Source organism: Triticum urartu, chromosome 1A, assembly GCF_056163025.1.
Source record: "Triticum urartu cultivar PI428250 chromosome 1A, HENAU_Tu73, whole genome shotgun sequence".
NCBI classification, from domain to species: domain Eukaryota; kingdom Viridiplantae; phylum Streptophyta; class Magnoliopsida; order Poales; family Poaceae; genus Triticum; species Triticum urartu.
Genome location: NC_141873.1, coordinates 131,783,074 through 131,799,325, shown reverse-complemented (window position 1 = coordinate 131,799,325; position 16,252 = coordinate 131,783,074).

Genomic DNA, 16,252 nt, shown 5'->3' with positions numbered 1-16,252 from the left:
CCTATCGAAACCTATAGAAATCCAGCATATAGGCTTTGCGTGGCAGGGATAGGCAGCAGTGATTTCCATCTTGCAGATTTTGGTTCCGGGCGGTTACTGCGACTTTCCCCGCTTCGTTCAAATTTTGTAGAGTGCACGTTTACCGTGCCAACTCAATTCGAATCCCGTTTGTATTCTATTTTTTCGGGCGGGATCCATTTTCAATTGGAATTACATTCTATATACATCATTTATATATATATACTTTCAAAAGCACAACACAATTTATACATAAATATGGTTTACAAATGGCATGATCTCAGATTCATAAGGTTGTATCCATCAATTTGGATTTTCAAATATTTGAAACCACTTTATGTTGAAATCCAATGTATGCATTCCTCGCTAACTGTCTCCAGTTAATGTGTGTTTCATGTGGTTTTTTTTACTTCTCAAACATGTATAATGTGTTTCACACACGCAACATATAGTGTAATCCCGTTTAGACATTAATTGCATATAAACCATGCATTGTTTGTAATTGAAGAATCTATGGATCACCAATATTGATAAACTATATAACATTACACATGTGCCCAAATTCAAATGAATATGCATGTTTGATACACCAATTTGCGTTATGATATTATCGATGTCGTGATCTCCAGTTTAAATATTTGAATCCCCTTTAATCCAGATATTCGTCTCATATAGCTATCACTCATGCTTATATAGGACTATCTCTCTGGACCTATACGCGTACATCGTCTCTCATGTATCTCTCGTGCTACCTGTATGTCGACAATGATCTTTTATGTTCGTAACACACTGACGGTACTCTCTCCCTCGACCTTCATCACTCTATATCTCTCTAAGTATATCTCACTCCTTGCTATGTATCTCTAACTATGATTCTCCATGTGGAATCTCTTTCTCTCACACAAACACAAAACTTTGTCTCCCGGGGTCTCATTTCTCTCTACTATTCCCATGTGTACCACTCGCACACCCCTCATACAAAGATGTATTTCGCTCCTTAGATATGAGAACCTACGACTCTTCCTCATCAATATCTCTTTCTCACACACAAACACAAACTCTGTCTCCCAGGGTCTCATATTTCTCCATTGTTCTCTTGTATGTCGCTCACACACACCCTCTCTCCTTAGAGATATCTTGCGTTCCCTCATATGTCTCTCTAGCTATCACTCTCGTTGTGAAATATATTTCTCTCTCGCAGACACAAAACTCCATCTCTCTGGATCTCATTTCTCTCTGATATCTGTTTGTATGTGACTTACACGCACCCTCTCTCTATCTCTCTCTCACACACACATAACCCAACCTTCTGATCCACTCGACTCCTATCTCTAACGCACACTAGCTAGCATCTTTATCTTTCTATTTATCTGTTTCTCCATCGACCTTCTTTCTCGCCCTCACTCTTGATTCCTGTCAGGCACACTACATATGTTTCTCTCTACATGCAGTCAAGTGCCCTCTCACACACATATATAACTTCACCCTTTGAATCACCCGACGGTCATCTCCAACACCCAAACTAGCGGATGTCCCTCTAGCTAGCATCTCCATCTCTGTATCTATCTATAGTTTCTCCGTCAACATTTCTTTCTCGCACGGAGTCTTGCTTCCTATCACCCACACTATATATGTCTCTCCATACATATGCATTTATAGGTTGGTCTCTTTTGCACAATCGTTGCGCCTCACTCCCTCTGCTCACCATAGATGCATGCTCCAGCCCATGGCACTATCTCTTAAAGACAAAAACACAAGCTCAATTGTCGGGACTTCTTCCATGCATTCTCACATGCATGCATATTGTCATACCGATACGTCTCTCCCATGTCGTTGATCTTATGACTTATGCCTTCTTTCTTTTATCTCGATCATGCGCACGCACACACACACATCCCATGTATACATGTATACCTCTCACACATTCACGTTCAAGGTCTCTATGTCTCCATACGTAGTTAATTACCCTCAATCCTAACGCCACATCAAATCATTCTCCTCTTTTGTGCACATAACTTCCGCCTAGATGGGTAAAACACACACTCACACTTAACAATCTCCTTCTAGCTACCCCCCTGCCTCTCACTCTTCCCCTATATCCGCGAAACCAATAAGACCATCCCTTAGTTTAATTCCCGCCTACATGCACCATCGATATATAGTAGTCTTCCTCGGTGTCTCTCGAACAAAGACGTTCTCTCGAAGTCGACTCCTCTCATGCATATAGGTCCTAATGCGTTTTTCGAGGCTAACTTTGACCAAACGTTAGAGCAATAATATATGACATGCAACTTACACAAAGCATACCTTCAATTTTGTATGTCAAAGGAGCTTCCAATAATATAATTTGCATAGTATACATCTCATGTGCTATTAATCTTGTCAATAGTCAAAGGCTGTCTTGAAAAACACATTAGGCCCTATATAGATGGAAGGAAGGAGTAGGTCCCATGCAAAAATGGGAATAAAATTCAAACATCTGGGCATCATGGCTCGGTCGATAACATTGAGAAACTTGGTTTTAAAATCATGAAACTTGGCATGGTGTCATGTCATGGTAGTACCATGCCGTGGTAAAAAAAATTGGCCGAATAGGAACAAATTTTGGTATAAACTTCTTGCAAATTGGAGCTTCTCTCAAGAAGGCTCGTGGTTCTGGGAGGGAACGTGTCACCTTTGTGCGCATAATTCAAATTTGAAATACAAGCACATGTTCCAGTGCACCAAAGTTGGTTGAAAAATCACATGTGTGTCCTCAGGTAAATTTGTAGGTTCCATGCAAGAAATGGGAATGAAATTAAAATTCTGGACGTCGTGGCTAGGTTGGAAACATTGAGAAACTTAGTTTTTTAATTCCTGTAAATCCAAAACACGCATGAAAATAATGAAACTTGGCTTGGTGCCATGAGATGGCACCAACATGCTGTGGTAAATTTGCAGTCCGATTTGCAAAGGCGCACACATTAACAATCAACAAAGTCATTTTGGAAGAAGTGCTGTCACGTTACAATCGGAAACACAAGTATTATTGAAACCGTGGGCGTTCTACTTACCAGTACCATTTACATGCCTCCACGCGTCCCCTTTTTTATTAGCTAGGAGGCGACGTGCAGGGTAGCTATTTGAGTACGAGAGGCGTGCGATTAGACCCCTGCGCGTGCTTATCGGGAGGAGAGCCCTTTGACCTCCATCTGTCGTCCACCTCTCTCCCAAGGTCTCCATTAATGGCGCCCGAGCCTCTATTTAATGGCGTGGCTATGTCTCACTCGACAGTGATTTAAGAGAGAAAAAAGAAAATCTGAAAGCACGGATCTTGATGTAAGATCCGACGGACCTATATAGCATCTACTGCGACTTATAGCAAGACTGATGAATATATAAGGACGATTAATTTTTTTTGATCAAAGAAGGGCTTGCCCCTTCCGATTTTCATTACTGAAAACCACCACAATTCACAAGAAGTTCAGCACAACTCCAGCCTAACACGAAGGACTAAAAGCTACCAGATTGAAATCGCAACATCCCAAGAGGCCAACAAAGGCCAAACATCCGTGCTAGAACCCAACATTTCACAATCGACGACACAATCCACATCCTAAACCGATTATTACATCAAAAGAAACCAGGAAACTAGTCTCCGCGGTGAGCGGCAATGAGCTCTTTCGTGTACTCAAGACGCTGCTTGAGAACATCCACAGATTCCTCCACCAGCCTTTGGCGCTCGTTGCGGAGCATGTCATTCTCGTCCATAAGTTTCTTCAACAAGGCACTAGTCTCCTCCTGCAGGTCTGCACTTCGGACGATCTTCTCCCTCAGCAGGTCGCGCTCGGCCCGGAGCCTCTCATTGCCCAACCTTAGTTGCCGGATGACGCCGGTAGCCTGTTCAAACGAGGCTACCATGTCATCATGCAACCTCGCCGAGCGGGAGATCTGATCTGTCTGGCTATGGACGATCGCATGCATGCGCCTGTAACAGTCGTCGCATGCCCGTGAGAAATTTTCCCAGGCCGCCGCGGCGCGGCGGGACATCTCTACTGCATTCGTGGCGCGACGGGACATCTCTGCTGCTTTCGCGGCGCGGCCGGACCAGTCTGCTACATCGATGGCGCGGCGGGACCTCCGTGCTGCTTCAGCGGCACGACGGGACCTCTGTGCTGCTACTTCTGTGCGGCGGGACATGTCGGCTGCTCTCGCAGCGAGGCGGGACATCTCTCGTGCTTCCGCTTCCATGCTCGCCTCTCCCTAGTGGCAATCTCTCGACCCAGAACTCACGCTGGCAATGGCAGACGCAAGGGAAGGATGCTGAATGACTTGTTTGTTTTTGTGGATGAGGAGTTGAGGAGGAATGTGCAGTCATCTTGGCATACTAGTATTTGTAACCGAGTACTAATACGCTCCTAAGTGGGAAACTGTTTAGGTTGTGATCGGTGTGAACAGGTTTGCAATTTAATATAGCATGGAGTAATTTGGAATGTGATGAGACGCAAGCTCAAAATTTATTGACGGTTCTAGTTTCGAAGTGCGGCACTATTCCTGGATGGAGTACTTCTTTTTCTACTCCCTCCTTTCCGGTTTTATAGGGCTTATCTCAGAATTTTAGTTTTTCCATTTTATAAGGCTCAATTTGGTTGTCCCCAACACATGTTCAGATTCCAAGGTGCATTAAATCATTGCATGCAAGTATTAAGAGAAAATTGACCAATGCATGTACTTTATGCATGCATGCATTGCAATTAATGCATTAAACCTATCTCTCGGGACTTCTCACATGCACCATTGTGCCACCCACAAAAACTTGTACTCTGAGTTTAGTAGTACGTTATACAGGAAGAGAAGAGGTGCACGCACGCACTCGTCCTCTCACACACGCGTCTATTTTTTCTCGAAAAGGAGGATGATGACCCCCGGCCTCTGCATCTGGGAGTCACACATGCAAATTATTGAAATATATCGAGTGCAGTGCTTTGATGTGTCACGTCAACTCGTACATCAACGAGAAGTTTGATTATCCTCTCCCTCGCGGACTTAATTGCACATGCCTTTGGCTGTATAATAGGTTGGCCATACACCTGTAGGGCCCACCTGTCATACACGCAAAGGCAGGAGCGTCCCTCCCTCGCCCATGAGCGTGGTGGCTGGCAAGACTAGGAGAAGCTTTCGCTACACGCTCTCCCTCCCGCACGCGGAGGAAATGCAGCAGTTCAATCGGTGTCAGATGGCCAGAAGCGTACTGTAGTACTCCTCCAGTGTAGTAGTATTCCATCATTGTTCGACTTCCCGAAGAGGCGAAGAGCCAAGCGCAGCCCGGATGCTCGGGTGGCAGTTTCATGTGTATAGTAGTCTAGGATAGCATGTACCATGCCTGTAAGCTTAATATCGTTGGGGTCGGCTCCATGCTATGTGGCCGTCTCGAAGTTTTTAAAAAAAATTAAAATAGTCTTCTGGCCCTACCCGAAAACTGCCGCGCGTACTGCCCGGGAAAAGCCCCGCCCTCAACTTTTAACTACACGAAAACAGTTCGAGCTTGTTCGTTCTATATAAATACAGTACTTACTATATGTTTATTCACCCGTGGGGTTGTTCAATGAATGGAGGGGTGGGGAGCACAAGTGAACAATACTGTAGTACTACTAGTAGTAAGTAGGAGTCGTACATTAGTCACCTTAAATAGAGAGTTTCTTTTCTTTAATGCCACGTACACAAATTGAAACGCTTGTTGTGGAGAGAAAAAAGATAATCACTCCACTATATATGGACGCAGGGGCCTGAGCACTTGCTTTACTAGGGTTGCTCTCTTCATTCTCTCATCCTCTCCAGATATAAACAAGACAGCGGTAGCGACATTTTCTCTCTGCTCACCGCTGGTCATAGATCCGGTCAGATCCCTTCGGACGGTGTGTGTAGAGGACTAAAAGGTGCATCGTTCATGCGGTCATCGCCGCCGAGGGAGGAAACCCACAGCTGCCGGAAGGGCCCGATCCTCTGCCCGTGTCGTTCTCTCCGACACATGGCCGGCTCGGGAGGTCCTCCGACCCTTCTTCCTCCCTACCGTATTGTCCGCAGATCCGACCTGCCGCCGCCGACATCCCGGCGACCCTCAGGTATAAGTTCTTCGAAAGCGGCCTTGCTCTACTGCCCCAGCTCCCCACGTGTCTGCATGTGCATCTTTTTCTACTCCCATCAGTTCTTCCAAAGCCACCTAAATTTTTAGTATTATTAGAGGTAAATCTACTTCATGCATTCAAATCTAGGGCTTTGTTCAAACAATGAAGAAAGGGGGGAAAGTTGTAGCATGAATCTAGGACTTGATTCAAAGAGGAAATAATATGGTGAAAGTAGTAGAGACCGGATACCCAACCGGTCTCTTGGTTGAAAAGGGAAATAATGGGAAAACGCGGTACAAACTGGATAAGGAACATATCTATTATTGGTTGAAAAAAGGATAGAAAGTGGCGGCTGGTGGACAAGTCAATAGAGTATGTCCAGGATTAGATTTGCTGCCATCACATAGTAAAAGGTCTCCAGGATTAGATTCGCTGCCCTCACATAGTAAAAGGTCTCAGGACTAGATTTGCTGCCCTCACATGGTAAAAGGTCTCCAGGATTAGATTTGCTGCCCTCACATAGTAAAAGGTCTCTAGGATTAGATTTGCTGCCCTCACATAGTACAATGGCACTCCTGCTGTTTTCCCCAGTATGATAAGTAAGTTGCTCCTTTACGCTACTGAGTGTCCTGGTTTCCTGTCCCCACGGTCCCATGCCCTTAAACCAACTCTTTAGCTGTTGTTGATTTACTGTGTCTGGTAAACAAGCAATGCCACCATTAAAGTAATCCCATATTTGAGGAATCTCATTTTTCATCGTAATGCTTCTAGTAACATGAAGCATCGCTGACGTTTTAAAATTTCTATTGTCCTTGCGTGATTGCCATGAACATAATTAAGATGCTTCTTTTCATTTTGTATATGTTTCGTATATTCTTAGTGACCAGCAACTGTTTACTTTCTATCTTTTTGTGCAGATAGGGATATCCATTTCGCCTTGTTGCTATTGTGACCTTTTGGTGAATTACAGAAAACACTTTTTTTGGAATGAGTGTCTTGTGCAGTTCAACTAAAATGTCACGTGGGAAACATCTCTCAATTTTGGTGGAACTGCACAAAATGGTGATTGGAGTTTCCAAAATCTCTGTCAAGTTCTGCTGGTAATCTCGTGCAACATTTTATTAGCCTTTGCAAGATGGAGCCGTCACTGTCACCACAATGGCACTTTATTTTAGTGGAAGTGCACAAAAGGATAAGAAAATTATAGTTGCACCTTACATGAGCCGGATAGCCAACCTTAATGTTCCTCAATTTTAGTGCAACTACTAAAGAAGAACCTGCCATCTCACAAGAGCAAGTACTTCTTGCTAGCTGAATGATGCAATCTTTGCTTCATTTCAGGTGAACTGCAGAAAAAGGTGCATGAATTGAATCATGGAACTCCAAGCAGACCTCATCCAAGTAGAGCTGGAGGTTGAGTTCAAGGAGGCCGCTATTAAAGCGAAATCATGCTCTCCTGTCTCCTTGTTTGTGCTGTGCAAACATGCTGTGCAAACAGGAATACTCAACTATAGATGTTGTGACGGTCAAGAGCATTCGCCAAGTTCTTCGATTGTATGACATGGCTAGGCAAGATGGATTTAATCCCGATATTCACTTTGTCAAAAGGCTCTAATGGGTTGGTTCTGAATCTTGCAAGCTGGGAATCAATGAGATGTGTAGGCATCTATGTTGTACTTATTATTTGGATCTTATTTGTTGGTTCTGAATCTTGCAAGCTGGGAAACACGGCATGATGATGCAGAGGACAACAACCATAACAAACAGTTCAAACTCGGTAGTATTATCTTTTGTGAAAGTGCGACAAATGTGATGATCGTGTGCGTCCTGAGAATAATAATTCTAATTGTTGTGCATGTTGATCCTGGGGCACTGATAGAACGAGCGAATGCATTGCTTGTTTTAAGTACAAATTTCTATTAAATCTAATTAAATTTAAGTAAAGTGACCACTAACTCCTGTTATTACAGTACCAATACAGACCCGCTCGTGAACCGACGTGTGGCCGAGGGTGCATCTTCTGCCGGGCGTGCAGCGGACGAGGGAGGGGTAGTAACTGTTGTCGCATGTACACACTTAGCTTACTGTTGAATCCAGTTCCCCAAGAGCTGAAAAACGAACTGCCGCCGCCGCCTACACACTCGTTCACTCGAAGAGACTCCAATGGTGATCCGAGGGGTGAGCCTACTGGATATGGACTTCAACAAGGAGTTCCCCTTTGAGTTCGCCATTCAGTCCTATGGCTGCACCAAGTTGAATGTGATGTACACCAACGATACGGACTCGGTGAAGCTCTTCCTCACCTCAGTCCTATGGCTGCACCAGGTTCTGGAGCATTCCCCCGTTTCATCGGCAGCGCCGACTGCACCTTCGCTACGGTGGAGAGAAGGAAGGACGCGACGAATCGGCCATCTGGTCCAACAAGCTTGTCGACATCCAGAAGCAATACAAGATCATCGGCAATGGGCAGGAGAAGGGCTCCGTGGTTGACCTTGCTGAGACCATCATCGACCCCTGATACGCCAACATGAAAGAAGACGACCTGAACACGTGGGAGGTACCTCTGAATCTAGCCTACATAACCTATGCGGCCAAGGGCGCATACGGATGCTACGACATGTACATGCAGATCTTGGACATGAGGGCGTGTCTGCTTCCCATAACAGACGAGTACACGGACAGCCGTAGCGTCATGATAAAGCGTGCCCGGAAGGTTTAGATGTTGTACTTTATCTGTTTATAAGCACCTTTATCATGTGAGTGTTTCATGCATTAGCCTATGTGTCGTAATTATCTGTTTTGTCTGAAATATTTCTTTTAAGAACCCATTAACCTGATTGCTTTTTTAGTGGCAATTTGCTTATGTATGTAAACTAGTTCACTTGTCCGTATAAAAAAAACTAGTTCACTCGGCTGCCGTGCTTTGAATCTCCTTCCTCCCAACATATTCCCCTCCTCAGGTGGACCCAGAAGGTCTCTGAATTTTCTCCCACTTTCTTTTTCGATGTAAACTGAGTTTTCTCCCAGTACTTTCCCCTAGAACCAACTCAACTGCCCCACGTACTATTAACTCATCAAATTAAAATGATATTTTATTTCATAAGTTGAAAGTTCTTACAAAATAATAATAATAATTGTTTATATATAACTTGGAAAGTTAACTCCTAGTGATTGCATACATAAGATTGCAAAGATTTTACTAACGTGCAATCATGTGTTTATGTTTTTATAACATTTCTCCATCTAGCCCAGCATGATATTTTCACCCAGCCCAGCAAGTCCGCGGCTTTCGAGAAAAATGCAAATGGGATTTAAATGGGCTGCATAGATGCTACATCATTGTTTCACCCAGCCCACCAAATGGACTAAAAAACAAATGGACTGACAGCTGGGTCCACGGCCACAACCCAGTTTTTTGTGATTTGCCAAGTAAGTCGCTTTGTCAGGCCTGTTGGGGTGCAAATCTTTCAAGACGAGGAGAACTTTCATTCGGCTGGCCGAGAAAATGGCCCATCAGTAAGGAGAAATGGGCTGTACATTTTTAAAACACATCAAACCGGCAATTAGTTTCAATTTTTTTTTCATTTCGAGATTTTAAATTACATTAATTTTTATGCGTGGAGAATTTGTTGGATTTTATATTGATATACATTGGTTTTTAAAATCAGTTTGAATGTGAGTCGAAATTTCGGGATTAAAAACAGTTCGGACCGCACCGAAATATGCAAAATTTCGTATAATTTTTAACCAGGGCCACAATATGGGATGTAATGCTAACAAAAAGAATATGAGCTCCAAAAAAACCTTAAGAATTAGCAAATGGGTTGAATGCTGTTTTCCACAGATTTGAGGCTTTCCTGAAAAAAAGGTTGACGCACAAGCAGTGACTGTTGGATGGCCATCCAACGGCCGTCGTGCTTCTTCAATCTCTGCTCTTCCTGCTCCAGCCGCTCAAACAGGCGCCGGCGGGACTGCCTGCTCCCTCCTCCCCGCGGCCGGCTCTGCTGCCGCGCAGGCCCCACCGCCCCACCGTACTCCCATCAATGGCCTAGCCATCCCTCTACTCACCCACACCTGCTGTTATTCCCCGGCGACGGCAAACAAACCAGTACACCCTCATACAGTCATACTCCCCTCCGCGTGGGAAACAACTGCCAAGTCTTCCCTGCCTCCGTGTCGTTCCCTTCCTAGGCCTCGCCATTGTCCACCGCACTGGTGCTCTTGGCGCGGCCTGGCCAACATGGTCAACGACCGACATGCATCTCAAGTGGACTGTACATGGAGAGGCCGACAACTGGGTCCATGGCCGCACGCAAGGAAATGCCTCCTTATTATGCGCAAAATAATGACTCATCCACCTGACATCAGGGACCCACCGAAAGGGCCTCTGTATTTCGCGAAAAAACGTTACCACCAGCTATATCTTCGCACGCAAGGAAGTGCCTCCTTATTATGCTCAAAAAAATGAATACCCACCTGCTAGCTGGGACCCACCTTGGTGGGAGGCTGACTTGTGGGCCTACTAAGTTGACGGGGACGAAGGGCTTTGTCAACTTAGTCAATATGCACGATTCTAGCTCCAGTGACCGTACGATGTCCATCCAACGGCCATAGTGCTTCTTCAACCTCTGGTATTCTTGCTCCAGCCACCCAAACCATCGCCGGTCGTGCCTCGTGCTCCTGCCTCCCGTGGCCGGCTGCGATGCGGCGGAGGCCTCACCGCCCCCTACTACTCCCACCGCTGTCCAGGCCATCCCTCTACTCACCCACACCCCCTGTTATTCTGCGGCGACGGCAGCCTCACACCGCAGTGAACCAGTGAACCCTCGTACTCCTCTATGCGTGGGCATCCACTGCCGCGTCTTCCCAGCTCCGTGTCGTCCCCTTCCTAGGCCTCGCCGTCGTCCACCGCCCTGGTGCTCTCGGTGCGGCGTGGTCAACGTGGTCAAGGAATGGCTTCCATCGGACGTGGACTATACGTGGAGAGGCTGACAGCTGGGTCCACGGCCGCAGCAAGGAAGTGCCTCCTTATTACATGCAAAATAATTATTCCTCCATCTGACAGCGAGACCCACCGGACGGGCCACCGTATTTTGCGAAAAAACGATTCCCCCTGACTGCTGGGACTCACCAGCTACATCTTCACATGCAAGGAAGTGCGTCCGGGCAAAAAAAACAGAACGATTCGCCCCCTGACTGCTGGTCGAAGCGTACGTAGCGTTGTCATTCTGGTCGCGAACGTGTACGTACATACTGGTCGATGTAGAGGCGCGCACGTGTCGTAGTAGAGGCGCGCATGTGTCATAGTAGAGGTGCGCACATAGCATTTACACGTACGTACAGCGGCCAGGGTGCAAGAAAGAAAATATGGCCACGTATGTGTACATACGGGCGGGGTCTCGAACGCCTACTTGCGCATACGTACGGCGACGGCTCGTGTACATGGCTGGATCGGAACGGAGAAACAGCGTCGTCGTCGTGTTCATGGGGAGGCAACGAAATGCGTCATGTTCATGGGGAGGCAATGGAATGCGTCATGTTCATTGGGAGGGCTTGGACGGAACAGGCAATGGAAACGAGGCCTGGCGTACCGCAGAACGGAGGAAACGGCCTTGTGTTCGACCGGCCACGTTCGAAATGGGATTCTTTTCATCGGGAGGGGTCTGGCGTACCGCAAAACAGAGGAAACGGACCTCCTACGGTCGAAATGGGGGTCCTTTGATCGGGAGGGGTGTGGTGTACCGCAAAACGGACGAAACGAACTTGTGTTGGAGCGCTACGGTCGAAACGGGGGTCGTGTTCATCGGGAGGGGTGTAGCATACCGCAAAACGGGACTCCACGGGATACTGTTCATCTCCACCGTCGACCCCATCCAGCCTCCACGAGCTACTGTTCATCCACCGTCGACCTCCTCCAGCCTCCACCTGCGACTGTTCATCCACGGGCTCCTGTTCATCCAGCCTCCACCGCGCGCTACTCCACCGGGTACTGTTCAAACACCCCACCACCGTCTACTGTTCATCCAGCCCTCCACACCACAGGGTCCTGTTCAACCACCCCTCCACGGGCACCCCTCCATCATCTACTGTTCATCCAGCCCTCCACACCACGGGGTCCTGTTCAACCACCCCTCCACCGTCTATTGTTCACCCAGCCCTCCACACCACGGGGTCCTGTTCATCCACCGTTCCACGGGCACCCCTCCACCGTCTACTGTTCATCCAGCCCTCCACCACACCACGGGGTCCTGTTCATCCAGAGGCAATGCCACTACTCACTGTTCATCCAAACCCCCCCGCAACGCTCACTGTTCATCCCATCGATCGGCTTCAGTTAGCAGCAGTAGCGAAGGGATCGCTCGATCGGGTTCAGTTAACAGCCATCGATCGATCGCTCGGGTTCAGTAACGCGTAGCCTGCAGTGCAATCACTCGGGTTCAGTTAGAGCCAACGTCTCGCACACACGCGCGTACGTGTACGAGAGAAACGCACATCGCTCGGCCCCCGACCTCCCACCGTAACCGGGAACTCCCCGAAATTTTCCTCCCCCTCGCATCTACCACGGTTTTTTCCATCATGGACGGCCCAAAGAATGTCATGCAGCTGCGTGTCCGGCCCGCCCAGGACGAAAAGCCCATTTTCTGTCATGATTTTTTTCATAGAAGTAGGAGCCCACCACATCTATGATGATACCGGGTATTGTCACAATTATCATCATAGAAGTGTCATATGTATGACAGAAAAAAATTCATTCAGCCCAAAATGTCACGGATGTGTCTTTTTTTGTAGTGAAACTAGCTTGACGATAATTCCCAAGTGTCCTCGGGAGCGCTTTCCTTTATATAAGAGTTTGTCCAAGCTTGTCCTTTACTACAAAAAGGATTGGGCCATCTTGCTGCACCTTATTTACATTTATTACTTGCTACCCGTTACAAATTACCTTATCACAAAACTATCTGTTACCGATAATTTTAGTGCTTGCAGAGAATACCTTACTGAAAACTGCTTATCATTTCCTTCTGCTCCTCGTTGGGTTCGACACTCTTATTTATCAAAAGGACTAAGATAGATCCCTATACTTGTGGGTCACCAACGCAGCGGCCAAGGCCTAGGCCGACTTGGTTGCCAAGGAGCAGGCGGACGCGACCGCCAAGGCTCAGGTGGAGGAGGCGGCGCGCGGCCGGACTGCAGAGCTCGTCATTCCATTGTGTGCAGAGCCACCGGCGCTGGAGGGCCAAGCGCCGACTGGAGGGGCCGGTGGTGATCAGCCGGTCATGGTGAGGGAGGGTGGAGGCCCCGTCATCTTGGAGGCAGAGGTGACTCCTCGTGCGCCGACTGCTGACGCGTAGAGCAGCCAGCCGGAAGCGCCATTTGTGTCGCCGTCTGGTGGCGAGCTGGTGGTGGCACCGACTCCCGCGGCCCGTACTCTGGCGCGTCGGCGTCCAGAGAGGGCGACCTCAGCGCCACGGCCGTTGGAGGTCGGGGCTGCGAGCTCATCGGCCCTTGATGCTGAGGCCACTAGTGCCGCCCCGCCCAGTTGGGCATTTGGAGGCGGCACGGGCGTGTTGAACGTGGCCACGCAAGACGTCCAAGCCCGGTTCAATGCGGAAGGTGCCGCCCTCCAGCAGTATACGCAGGAGTTCTTGGCGACGCGAGCGGCTGTCTGGGTAGGTTTCTTGCTTTCTTATTTTTTGATTCTTGTTATCTTCTGTGGGGGCGTGCCCGCGCACCCACTGGGTGTAGCCCCTGAGTTCCTGGCCTGCTGCAGAGCAGGCGGCTCAGAACTTTAAGTTAGTTCCAAGTGCTTGGCTTGTCTTTCCCTTTTTGTTGCTTTTGTCGCAGGATTACCACAACGTCTGAGTGGCGGCCTACAACTCCCAGGTCCAGGAGCTAGCTAAGCGGACCACCGACTTGACCGAGAGCCGGAGTAAGCACTCCGTCTTTTTTTCTCACGGGAGCGTGTCAGCGCACCCGCTGGGTGTAGCCCCCGAGATTCGGGCCGACTGCCGAGCAGTTGGGCCGGATCTCCCGGCGACCACTTGTCTTCTTTGGTTATTGTTGATATGTTTTCTTTCTTATCTTTGCAGGGGCAGTCGCCGACCTGCAGCGGCGCCTGGGTGAGGCCCAGACCAAGCTGCACACCAAGGAGGAGGAGCGCAATAGGGCAGCCCAGGAGTGCGACCGCCTGACCAAGGAACTGGCGGATCAGGCGGAGCGGCACAAGGCGGAGCTTCAAAAGCTGAAGGAGGCGGAACAATCCCTCTCGACCGAGTTTGAGACTCAATGCTCACACTGGGCCGAGAAGGAGAAAATCCTCTCCGATGGCTATGGCGCAATTGAGGACATGATCGACGATAAGTCCCTTTTTTCCTACGAACAGCCGCCGACTACATCAGGAGTCGGCTTTCGACTTCTAATTTTTGTTTTCCTTCTTGTGCAGAGGTCTTCCCCGGTTACGCCGTCGCTGTGAGCCAGGCCATCAAGGCACGACACGAGCAGTGTAGGAGGGTTGGAGTGGAGATTCCACCCAACACGCCTCAGAACCTCAACGAGTAGCTCCTAGCCGTTAGGATGCGCCTGCAGCCGGCCCACCGTCTGCTCCGCCGTCTTCAGCGCGCCGGGGCCTAGTTCCTGAGCGCCCTATGGCTGGAAGCACAAGTGTCGCGCACCCCCGGTCCAATTGCTGAGTGGCTGAAGGTAGCTGTCGGCCACTTCGAGGCTTGGAAGGGCGCGGTAGCTCGGGCAGGTGCCCGGATAGCCTTGGAGTTTGCCAAGGCGTGGTACCTGAGCCTGAACCTGGCCTAGCTGGCCACCTTCCGGGATGAAGCCGGACCGGAGCTGGCGGCGGTGGACCACGAGCTTTCTCAGTGCACGGCGGCACTTGCCGAGTATGCCGATACCAACGTCTTCGTCCCCGAGCTGGATGAGCGGGGCACCGTGGTGCCACCCGACTGGTTTGGGCTGAACCCGGACGATGAGGACGACTCGGCAGAGGACGGAGCAGACGGCCAGCCTCAGCCCGATCGAGCCTCAAGCAACGAGCTACGTGCGACTGCTATTGACGCTCACCAGGCGGAGACTATCCAGTCGGCCACTCCACCAGCAGACGCCGCCGACTCCACCAACCTGCCGAACCCGCCGGCTGCTCCTCTGGCCTAGGCCGCCAGTTTTATCTTATCTTTTCCCGCGCTTGTAATCTTTTGAACAAGTCTTGTTAAATTTACGCAGTTCCACCCATTGGGGGTGTATTCAGACCTTGTTGAATTCTGGTTATGAGCCACACTATGTAAATTAATCTTCGCACAAGTGTGTGTTTTGCCGGGTTCTTTTTTGTCTTGCTTTCCCATTCTATTTTGGCTTTTTTTCCTTTGTCGCTTTCCTTTGGCTGCTGCCCTGCCACCTGGACAGCCGCTCTGCGGTCTGTGACTGGGTCAGGGACTTAGCAGTTTTTGGAAGACAAGTACTTTGGCCGCTTAGAACTTAACAAGTTAAAATGAGAAGCAGGCCGGCCGGCTGCTTAGCAGCTGGACGGTAAAGGCAAGGAGCCAACTTGGCCTATACCAGCACATTTTTCCTTAGTCATTTTTTGTGTGGACACCGTTTCCTGCCTTTAGCTCTTGCCAGCCAGACAGTCGCTCTATGAACTGCGGCTTAAGGCAAGAGAGGGCTCTAGATGTCAGCACACTACTTGTCTGACTGCAGGTAGTGTTGGCATAGGACAAGGCAGGGAGCCCTCGGGCCGACTGGTCGGACCCGATGCAAGGCGGGGGAATGAAAATAACACTTTCACAGGTAGAAACTTATCATATAGATAAAAGGGTAGCCCCCGACTGCTCCTCGAGGGTCCCGATGTCTTAGCTTTTAATACAAAAGGTAGCATTGTACATATTGCATTAAATGTAAAATCTTCGAAGGAGATTTGCGTTCCATGGGCACTCCGTCTCCTTGCCGGAATCGTCCCTCTTGCGCGCCCTAGGCTTCAGTGCATCGATGAGGTAGTTGGAGTCGTTTACCAAAGCTTTGCTGGTGACAAAGGGGCCCTCCTAGGGGCCGGAGAGGTTGTGCTGGCCGGCTGTTCGCTGGATTAGTCGGAGCAGAAAGTCTCCCTCTTGGAAAGATCGGGGCCTCAC